Source organism: Musa acuminata, chromosome BXJ3-3 (genome assembly GCF_036884655.1).
Source record: "Musa acuminata AAA Group cultivar baxijiao chromosome BXJ3-3, Cavendish_Baxijiao_AAA, whole genome shotgun sequence".
Taxonomy (NCBI): domain Eukaryota; kingdom Viridiplantae; phylum Streptophyta; class Magnoliopsida; order Zingiberales; family Musaceae; genus Musa; species Musa acuminata.
In genome coordinates, this window is record NC_088351.1 from 11491000 (window position 1) to 11501346 (window position 10347).

A 10347-nucleotide genomic window follows, 5' to 3' on the forward strand; every position below is an offset into this window, starting at 1 on the left:
TTCTTAGAGAGTACCTTTGTGAAATCTTCAAGAGAAGGAAGGATTCTTGATGTTTTGCTCCGAAATAAGAGGTATTTGGAAGGCTTAGAGGAGTGAAATGGGAATGGAGGAGACTTGGAAGAGTAGAGGAGGAAATGGGGGTGAGTTGGGGTCGGTTCCTCAGCCGGCCCTAGCGTGATTTTAAAGAGCAGAGCTGCTGGCGGTTGCACCTCTGGCTGGAGCGGTGCAACCTCTGGCAACCCGTGATAGCTGGAGGTGCAACCGCCAGCTGGAGAGGTGCCACCGCCTGCAGCAGGTGAGCACTTAAGATGATTTGATTAGGGAGCTTTTGCCTTGAGGAGAGTTTCAGAGCAATTGATGTTTGTTACATGATTTCGTATGAGTTTTTATTTAAGGAAGAAGCTCTTTGTAAGATAGATCTTTTAACGTGCGTACGTATGTTTGTTTGGTGTCCCTTTTAAGATCATGACATATTTAGTTTCTACAAGAATTAATTCGTAGATGAACAGGTTTTGAAGATCAGGGGGGTATGTGAATTTGGATATGATATATTTCTAATTGTATCGTATTTGTGATTTCATAGCTTCCACTTGTTACTTAAGCGTTGCGAGTCCCTTTTTGATTCTTGGTTTATGACCATTGAGAGTCAAGGAGCAGAACATTATTTCTTGCTCCGGCCTAGACTTTTAATGTTTTTATAGGAACGGATGATCTTTAGGAACCCATTTGCTTTTGGGTGCCTCATAAATAGATCTACATTTTCTATCATGTTGCATAGAGTTTATCATGGTTCCTTTAGAAACCCAAATCAATTTGTTTGGACTTATTTTCTTGAATGGACAACAATGTGTCTTGTGTCCAGATTTGCAACAAAAGTTGCACTTGGTTTGGTGTTGAACGTGTAAGATGGGGCCTTTTACAAAGGTAGTTGGATTTCGGTGAGAACTCCTCACAAATCCAATCCCACTTCTTTTGGGAGCATGACCCTTGTTTGTAAGGATCATGTTTAATGACTTGCTACCAACCTCGAATTTCTTCAAGGTGTCCTTAAGTAGCAAGTTTTCTTTTTGTATAGTTTCTAAATCATGACATTTGATACATGACTTTAAACTATCATGATGTTCGACTTTTAATTTATCAAACTCACAAGTAAGATTATCATGTACCTTTTTTAGCAACTTGTATTTTCTATTTATAACTTTGCATTCATCAAATAAATCATGGAAGGCATTTAGTAATTCATCGAAAGATAAATCAGCATCTAATAAATCCGTTACCTCCTCTTCGATGGCCATAAAGGCGTAATGAGCAACTTGCTCGGTGTTGGACTCCTCTTCCTCAGATGCGCTCGAATCATCCCATGTTGCTTGGAGCGCCTTCTTCTTTATTGTTCTTTTCTTGACTTGGGGACAATCACTTTTGTAGTGTCCCGGCTTTTTACATTCGTAGCAGATTACTTGGTCCTTCTTGGGTTCAAGTTTATTTTTCACATCGTTTTTAAACTTGTTTCTTTTGAAGAATTTCTTAAACTTTCTTGTCAAAAGTGCCAAGTCATCGTCACAATCCTCATCACTTGAGTTTTCTCTCAAGTGGCATTCAGAAGTTTTAAGTGCCATATCCTTCCTGTTCTTTGGAAGGATGTCTTCTTGCTCTTCATGAGCTTTGCAGGTCATTTCGTAGGTCATTAATGACCCGATTAGTTCTTCAAGAGGGAAATTTCGCAGATCTTTTACCTCTTGAATGGCGGTGACTTTAGGATCCCAACTCTTAGGAAGGGATCTTAGTATCTTATTAACAAGCTCAAAATCCGAAAAGCTCTTTCCGAGTCCTTTTAGACCGTTGACGACATCCGTGAAACGGGTAAACATGTCGCCAATGGTTTCACTCGGTTTCATTCGGAAAAGTTCAAAAGAATGTAGCAACAGATTGATTTTTGACTCTTTCACTCTACTTGTGCCCTCGTGGGTCACTTCAAGTGTGTGCCAAATATCAAAAGCAGTTTCGCAAGTTGAAACACGATTAAACTCATTTTTATCAAGTGCGCAAAATAAGGCATTCATAGCCTTTGCATTAAGAGCGAAAGCCTTCTTCTCCAAATCGTTCCAATCGATCATTGGAAGAGAAGATTTTGAAAATCCATTTTCAACAAGGTTCCACAGTTCAAAATCCATAGAAATAAGAAAGATCCTCATTCGGGTCTTCCAGTAAGTGTAGTCCGTTCCACTGAACATGGGTGGACGTGTAATTGAATGCCCCTCTTGGTTTCCGGCGTATGCCATCTCTCTTGGGTTTTAATCCTTTAGAGAGTTAACCTTGCTCTGATACCAATTGTTAGGATCAAGAGCACTAAGAGGGGGGGGGGGGGTGAATTAGTACAGCGGAAATCTTATAATAATTTAAAAACCAAAAGCTGCGTTCGTTCAAAAACTATTATGATGCAAAAGCAAATTCTCAGTTTGTATCTAAGTGCAGTTTGCGTCTAAGCGCAGATTGCGTTTAAGCGCAGTTTTGCGTCTAAGCGCAGTTTTACGTCTAAGCGCAGTTTTGCGTCTAAACTCAGATTTACGTCTAAATGCAGATTTACGTCTAAACGCAGATTTACGTCTAAACGCAGTTTTACGTCTAAACGTAGTTTTACGTCTAAACGCAGATTTACGTCTAAACGCAGTTTTACGTCTAAACGCAGTTTTACGTCTAAACGCAGATTTACGTCTAAACGCAGTTTTACGTCTAGACGCAGATTTACGTCTAAACTTTGAAACTCGTTTGTATACTCGCAGAAGGCAGTATGCAGTTGAAATCAAGACGTAAACGTGAACTGAAATCTGATGATTGAGCGAGGAAAGCCGATTTACGTCTGAATGCAGTTTTACGTCTAAATGTTGAAACTTGTTCGTAAAATCGTAGAGCACAGATTGCAGTTATTAATAGGATTAAAATGTAAGCGTAAACTGCAAGGAAGCTCGTTCGTAAAAGCGTGGAAAACAGTTCTGCAGAATCAAACGTAAACGTAAACTGTAATGTATGAAAATACGAATTTACGTCTGAATGCAGATTTGGAAGAACAGCACTTAGAACTTGTTCGTGAAAGCGCAGAGAGCAGTAGTGATGAGGGAGGTTTGCAGTAATGATAAAGTGCTCGAAAATAAACGCAAACCAGAGATTTAGAGTGGTTCGGTCAGCCTTGACCTACTCCACTTTTGGCTTCCTCCACCGATGAGGTTGCCGACGTCAACTAGGTGCCTTCCTTCAATGGGCGAAGGCCAAACTTCCCTCTTACAATTTCTCTCCTTTTGACAGGCTTAGGAGACAACCTTTACAGACCTTTCTCTCCTCACTTTACAATTGAAAACTTGAAGAACAGAAGGAGGAGACTTAAAGGCTTTACAACACTTTTGAGCTCTTAGAATCACAGAAAAGATCAAGATTTCGGTATAGGTCTGTATCTTTTCAGTGCTGAATGGGTGGGGTATTTATAGGCCCCAACCCAATTCAAAATTCGAGCTCAAAACGATCAAATCGATCAAATCCCAGAATTCTGGGATCAGGCGGTTGCACCTCTCGACTGGAGAGGTGGCACCGCCTGGCAGAGCTCGAAGACTGAGCTCTGCCGATTGCTTCTCTCTGCCAGAGCTCGAAGACTGAGCTCGATGGTTGCATCACCTGGCAGAGCTCGAAGACTGAGCTTGGTGGTTGCATCACCTGGCAAAGCTCGAAATCTGAGCTCGGTGGTTGCATCACCTGGCAGAGCTCGAAACTGAGCTCAGGCTGATGCACCTCTCTGCCAGAGCTCGAAGACTGAGCTTGGTGAATGCATCACCTGGCAGAGCTCGAGACTGAGCTCAGGCTGATGCACCTATCTTCCAGAGCTCGAAGACTAAGCTCGGTGGTTGCATCGCCTGGCAGAGCTCGGAACTTGAGCTCTGGCGGTGCAACCTCTTGGCTGGGGCGGTTGCACCTCCCAGCCTCGCAGCCCTGGCGGTTGCACCTCCTGGCTGGGGCGGTTGCACCTCCCAACCCCACAGCCCAGGCGGTTGCACCTCCTGGCTGGGGCGGTTGCACCTCCCAACCCCACAGCCCAGGCGGTTGCACCTCCTGGCTGGGGCGGTTGCACCTCCTGGTGCAATCAGGGTCCGAATGGTTCACTCCATTCGGCCCACTTTGAATCTTTTCAGGGGCCCAATTGCCCCAAGATTAAGCTAATGGGATCACCTCCCATTTTCATGCTTAATCATCATGCTAACTACAATTAACTCTAAGACAACTTCTGCAGCTTTGCTCCGATGCGTCAATCGCTTCTTCCGGCGAGTTTCCTGCCAACTTCCGTCGATCAACCGATAACCCTCGGTGATCCTTCTGCGGACATCCGGCATACTCCTGGACTTTGCGACGATCCACTTGGCGAGTTCCGACGAGCTTCGCTTGGCAAGCTTCTGGACTTCTCGGATCTGTTCTCTCTGAACCTCCGACGACCGTCCGAACTTCCGTCGAACTCTCGAACTCCCAACGTGATCATGATCTTGACTCCGGCGCAACTCCTGCTGCTTGTCTTACTCTCATCGTAGTTAATCCTGCACACTTATCTCAACACATAGATTAGATAACAAATGACAATTGACTTCATCATCAAAATCCGAGATTCAACAACAACAACTCGGGAGAAACATAGAGGTGTATATCAATGACATGATCATAAAAAGCAAGTCGGCAAGCACACACCTGGCCGATCTAGCAGAGACCTTCCAGACCCTCAGGTGATTTAGCATGCGCCTAAATCCATCGTAGTATGTCTACGGAGTCCGTTCGGGAAAATTCCTCGGGTTCGTCATCCACCAGAGAGGAATGGACGCAAACCCAAAAAAGGTTTGGGTCATAATAGAGATGCAGCCTCCACGCTCTATCAAGGAAGTACAATGCCTCACCGAGAGGCTGGCAGCACTCAGTAGGTTCATATCATGATCAAGAGACAAGTACCTCCCCTTCTTCCGAGCACTCCGACAGATCGACACCTTCACATGGAACTAGGAATGCAAGGAGGCCTTCTGGAAACTCAAGGCGCATCTCGTTCAACTACCCCGACTTGCATCACCAGAGCCAAGCGAAGTCCTCGGCCTCTACCTAGCGGCTTCGAAATGGGCGGTCAGCTTGGTATTAATCCGAGAGGCATCATCGACACAGCAACCCGTCCATTATGTCAGCCACGTTCTCATTGGACCCGAGGTACGATACCCCCCGATCGAGAGGCTGATCCTCTCACTAATAAAGATGGCCCGAAAGCTATGACCATACTTCCAAGCCCACACAATCAAGATAATAATTGACTAACCCCTGTGGCAAATCCTCCCGAAGTTTGATGCATCAGGTCGGATGCTGTAGTGGTTAGTCGAGCTAAGTGAATTCGACATCCAATACTCCCCCAAGACGGCCATAAAAGCTTAGGTATTGGCCGACTTCATCTCCGAACTAACTCTCGAGGATCATGCCATTAGATAGGTACACGACGAGTGCACGTGGACCCTACATGTGGACGGGTCGACGACCACCGAGGGAGAGGGGCCGAACTCATCCTCAGGAGCCCGATCGGAGAAACCTATGAACGATCGCTTCAGCTACGATTTAGGGCCACCAACAATGAAGCCGAGTACGAGGCGTTACTCCACGGACTGCGCCTCGCCCTGGAAATGCACGTGGACGACCTCGAGACCTTTAGCAACTCTCAACAGCTACGAAGCCCGAGACCCAACCATGGCACTGTACTTGGCGGAAGTAAGACGACTTGCTCACCACTTTGACTGCCTCTCAGTTATAAGGATACCTCGAATGCAGAACGTGTGAGCCAATGCCTTGGCCAGACTAGCCTCTGCTCCCGACTCGGGAGGAGCCCTGGCACATGAATTCCTCATGGCCCCGATAGTGCCGACCCATGACATCACCGGGACTGAGGTCTTGCCAAGCTGGATGGAGGAAACCCTCCGCTTCAAGAAGGATGGGACGATGCCTCGCGCTGCCCGAGGCGAACCCATGCTTGGTACTATGAGATTGGTGGAAAGTTGTTCTGAAGAGCTTTCTCTTAACTCCTCCTACGCTGCCTCGCGTTGCCCGAGGCCAATATGGTTCTCGTCGAGCTCCACGAGGGAATCTGTGGGGAAGCGACTAAATATTGGCTTTCAAGATCCTAAGACAAGGATACTATTGGCCGACGATGCGCCGAGATGCCTAGTCATATGTACAACGGTGCCAATAGTGCCAAAAGCACGCCCGATTGCATCACCAGCCAGTAGTCACTCTCACCCCGATGGATGCGCCTTGGCTCTTCGCCCAATGGGGTCTTGACCTCCTCGGGCCTTTCCTCTAGCTTCGAGACAATGACGCTTCCTCATAGTCGGGGTTGACTATTTCACGAAATGGGTCGAAGTCGAACCTCTAGCATCCATTACGGAGAAACAAGTTTAGGGTTTCACATGGAGGAACATCATCACCCCGTTCGGGATCCCAAGGGCTATCATCACCAACAATGGAACTTGGTTCAACAATGCTAAGTTTAAGGCCTATTGCTAGTCGTACGGAATATAATTAAAGTTTAGCTCGGTCGCACACCCCCAAACCAACGGTCAGGCCGAAGTGATAAATCAGGCAATCCTGGAAGGACTCAAGAAGAGGGTCTCAGGTGCGCTCAGGGCCTGGGTGGACGAACTCCCTAGTGTTCTGTAGGCACTACGAATGACCCCCAAGTTTGCCTCGGGGGAATCCCCATTCAGCCTGGCGTTCGGAATTGAAGTGGTCCTTCTGCTCGAGGTGGTATTCTCGACCTTGCGCATCGCCACCTTCAAGCAAAGCAACTCCGAGGAGGGCCTCAGGGCTAACCTGGACCTCCTTGAAGAGAAAAGGGCCGAGGCACACCTACGCACCCTGGTCTACAAGAAAGCTATATCTTGACTTTACAACCGCAAGGTCTGCCCACGACCGATCAAGATCAAAGACCTCGTCCTTTGAAAGACTGAAGTAAGTGACCCAACCCGGGCAAGAAGGAAGCTTGCGTCGAATTGGGAAGGACCCTACCGGGTCTATGACATGGTCCAATTAGGAACTTACCACCTCGAGACCATGGGGGGGAGTCCCATGCCAAGGACTTGGAATGCAGCAAACTTGAAAAGATTTTACCCATGAAAGTAAAGAGTCAAGATTTCAAAAAGGACAATTTCCATTATTCAAAAGGGGTGTACACATTGTGGTCGAGACAATACAACCCAAAATTTTCCCCAACCAGGACAAAGGAAAAAATTACATCCCTCAATTCGGGGGACCCTCCAAGTTATCGTCGAAAGGGACTTTGTCTGGCATCCCGACGCTCTGGTCCTCAAGAAGATTAGCGAAGGGATCCGGCTCCACCTCCAAGTTGGGACACTTCGCCCGAATGCGCGCAAGGGCGACCCAGTACCCAAACTCATAGGTCACTTGGCCTGACCTCACCATACTAAGTTAGAACCTCGAGGACTTCTTGTACTCGGAGATCGCCTCCTTCACCCTTTCAGGCACCAGCCGACGCTCCTTAGCTAGAGCATCTTCTGTAGCCCGAGATGCAGACCGTGTAGCTTTGATGTTTCACAAGAGGGTTAGCAGCTCATCATCCAAAGCCCGAACCCACCCTCGACTCTCCTTCAGTTGGCATTGAGAGTCAACCAGCTTGGCCTTCAGTCATTCGACTTCGACCTCAGAATCCGTGACACACTACTCAGCCGCCACCATGGCCGCTAGACCAGGCCCGCCCTTTAGCTCCTTGATCTCTCGATGAAGGCCCGAGTTCATCTTGCCCATTCGCTCGATCACTCTACCGGCGTCGTGGACGCGGTCACTCTGCGCAAAGATCGGCATCAGTGACCGTTTCCAGACCGTAGCAAGAAAAATGCTGAACTCACCCAAACGAGGTACTTGGCCGCCCAATCCATCAGTACCATGGAGGGCGAATAGTATAGCTGCTTCGCTAGTGTCGGATGCAGCACCCCTCGTGAGAACTCCAGGGCTGTCGACCCATCAGACAAGATCCTACTCTCGGCTTTGAGAGTGGGCCATCTGGTGCTATAAGGAGCTCCTGGCCCCTCCTCCGCGAGGTCGGCCATAATAAGGGCCTGGAAAAGCTCCCCTTTGGAGCGAGCGCGGATGCAACACAAGTCCCCTATCGACTTCGGGTGGACTGCAGGTCTCTCCGATGGGCCCTCACCTGGACAGGCGACCGCCCCCTCTCCCGCGGGCACGCAGAGCCCTCGCTCTCAAAGCCTCCACCCGGCTCACCCGTCCCTAGCGTTGCCTTTTCGCAGTTTGCCATACTTTCCGAAACCTTCAGGGTGCCAACCTTGGCTTTCTTCTTCGACCGACTCACCTCTGGATCCCTAGGCAACTTCGACTCCCGTGCCGGTGTCCCCTTTCTTGAGGGAGCCTTGAAACCAAATCCTTCACGCAGAACAAGGCATCCCCTTCAGGATCTGGAGGTTCACCACCTTTGCAAAATAAAGACATGATCGGTGAGATATCAGGAAAAGAAAAAAGAAAGCACCCCGGGCACGAATCTGATCGTATCCCTAGTAGTCGGACTTGGCCCCGCATCAACCAACCACTCCTCGGTCATCCCCCTAATGGCCTGAGAGGAGGACAGGATCTCTCTCAGTCACTCCACACGCTCGGCCTCTTTGTTCGAAAGAAAAGGAGGAACATTGTTGATCGCCCGAGAGGTCCACCCAACGCAAAACTCCCATCCCCAACTGCAACTCACAAAGAAGATTCGGGCCTTCCACCCCTTGTTGTTGGAGGGAGCATCGCTAATCCTGAACCCAATTTGGGCAATTAGATAATACCTGCCCCACCCCTTGCACAAGCGAAAGCAGGCCAAGAAGAGAGTTCAGGTCGGTTCGATCCCTGCTTCCCGACACTCCTTGAGGAAAACCACCAGATAGCGCCAAGAGTTCGGCGCCATCTGGGACGGGAAAATTCCCCACCAACGGAGGCAATCTTGGATAACCGGGTGCAGTAGGAAATGCAATCCTGCCTCCAAAACGTCCGTGGTCAGCCCAAATCCACAGGGAAATGGGTCGTAAGGTCGCTGACCTGGATATGGAGTGTGAAGCTCATAATCCTTTGGGATACTGTAACGATCCTGGATCAGACCTAACAAGTTCTCAGGCACCACCGAGTCAACATCATGCCATGACCTAATCACCTATAGAGATGCAAAGGCCCTCGAATCCACCAGGGTCGAGCCACTCGACGAAGAACTAATCACTTCTACCCTACAACTACCGGAGCCTGAGCTGTTGATCTCGGAAATTGACTGACTAGAAGAGGGGGGAGAAAAAGACGAAGACATCATGACCTCAAAACAACGAGCAGCAAGCCGAGTTGTAAGCAGGGAAAGCAGTAGCGAAGCAATGCCACCCCCTCCCACAGTCAGGGGTTTATAAAGAAGAAACTCGTTGCCCCCAAGTTGACGTTTGGGCTCCCCGAGGAAAGAGATGATCGCAACACTTAAAACCTATCATAACTCCCAGATTCCCTAGTCTCGATGCTCCCGCTAGAAGCCGCTTATGATAGGAAGTCTCCTGCCAAAAGCCGCTTGTGATAGGAAATCTCTCGTCGGAAGCCACTCGTGATGGGAAGTTTCCCACCAGGACCTATGTTACCATGCTCGACATGAGCACTTGGACATGCGAGTACACTACCACATGTGCATTTCAGTGCGCCGCCCAACGGCCCCCCGACTAGTGACTCGTTAGTCCCAAACCTAAGCCTGAGTTCATTCGCTCGACCAATAGATTCAATCTTTGCCCGAGTTGCCCAGTTTGGTCCCTCGACCAACGACTCATCAGTCTCAAACCTGAGCCCGAGTTCAGTCGCTCAGCCAACAGGTTCAGTCTTTTCCCGAGTCATACAGCTTGGTCCCCTGACTAGTGACTCGTTAGTCCCAAACCTAAGCCCGAGTTCAGTCACTCAACTAACAAGTTCAATCTTTGCCCGAGTCACGTAGTTCAGTCCCCCGACTAGCGACTTGTCAGTCTCAAACCTGAGCCAAAGATCAGTCGCCCGACCAACAGGTTCAGTCTTTGCCCGAGTCGCGTAACTCAGTCCCCCGACCAGCGACTCGTCAATCTCAAACATGAGCCCAAGTTCAGTCACTCGGCCAATAGGTTCAATCTTTGCCCGAGTCGCATAGTTCGGTCTCCCGACCAGTGACTCGCCAGTCTTAAACCTGAGCCCGAGTTTAGTCGCTCGACTAATAGGTTCAGTCTGTGCTTGAGTCGTGCAGCTTGATCCCCCGGCCAACAGGTTCAGTCTTCGTTCGAGTCGCGTAGCTCGGTC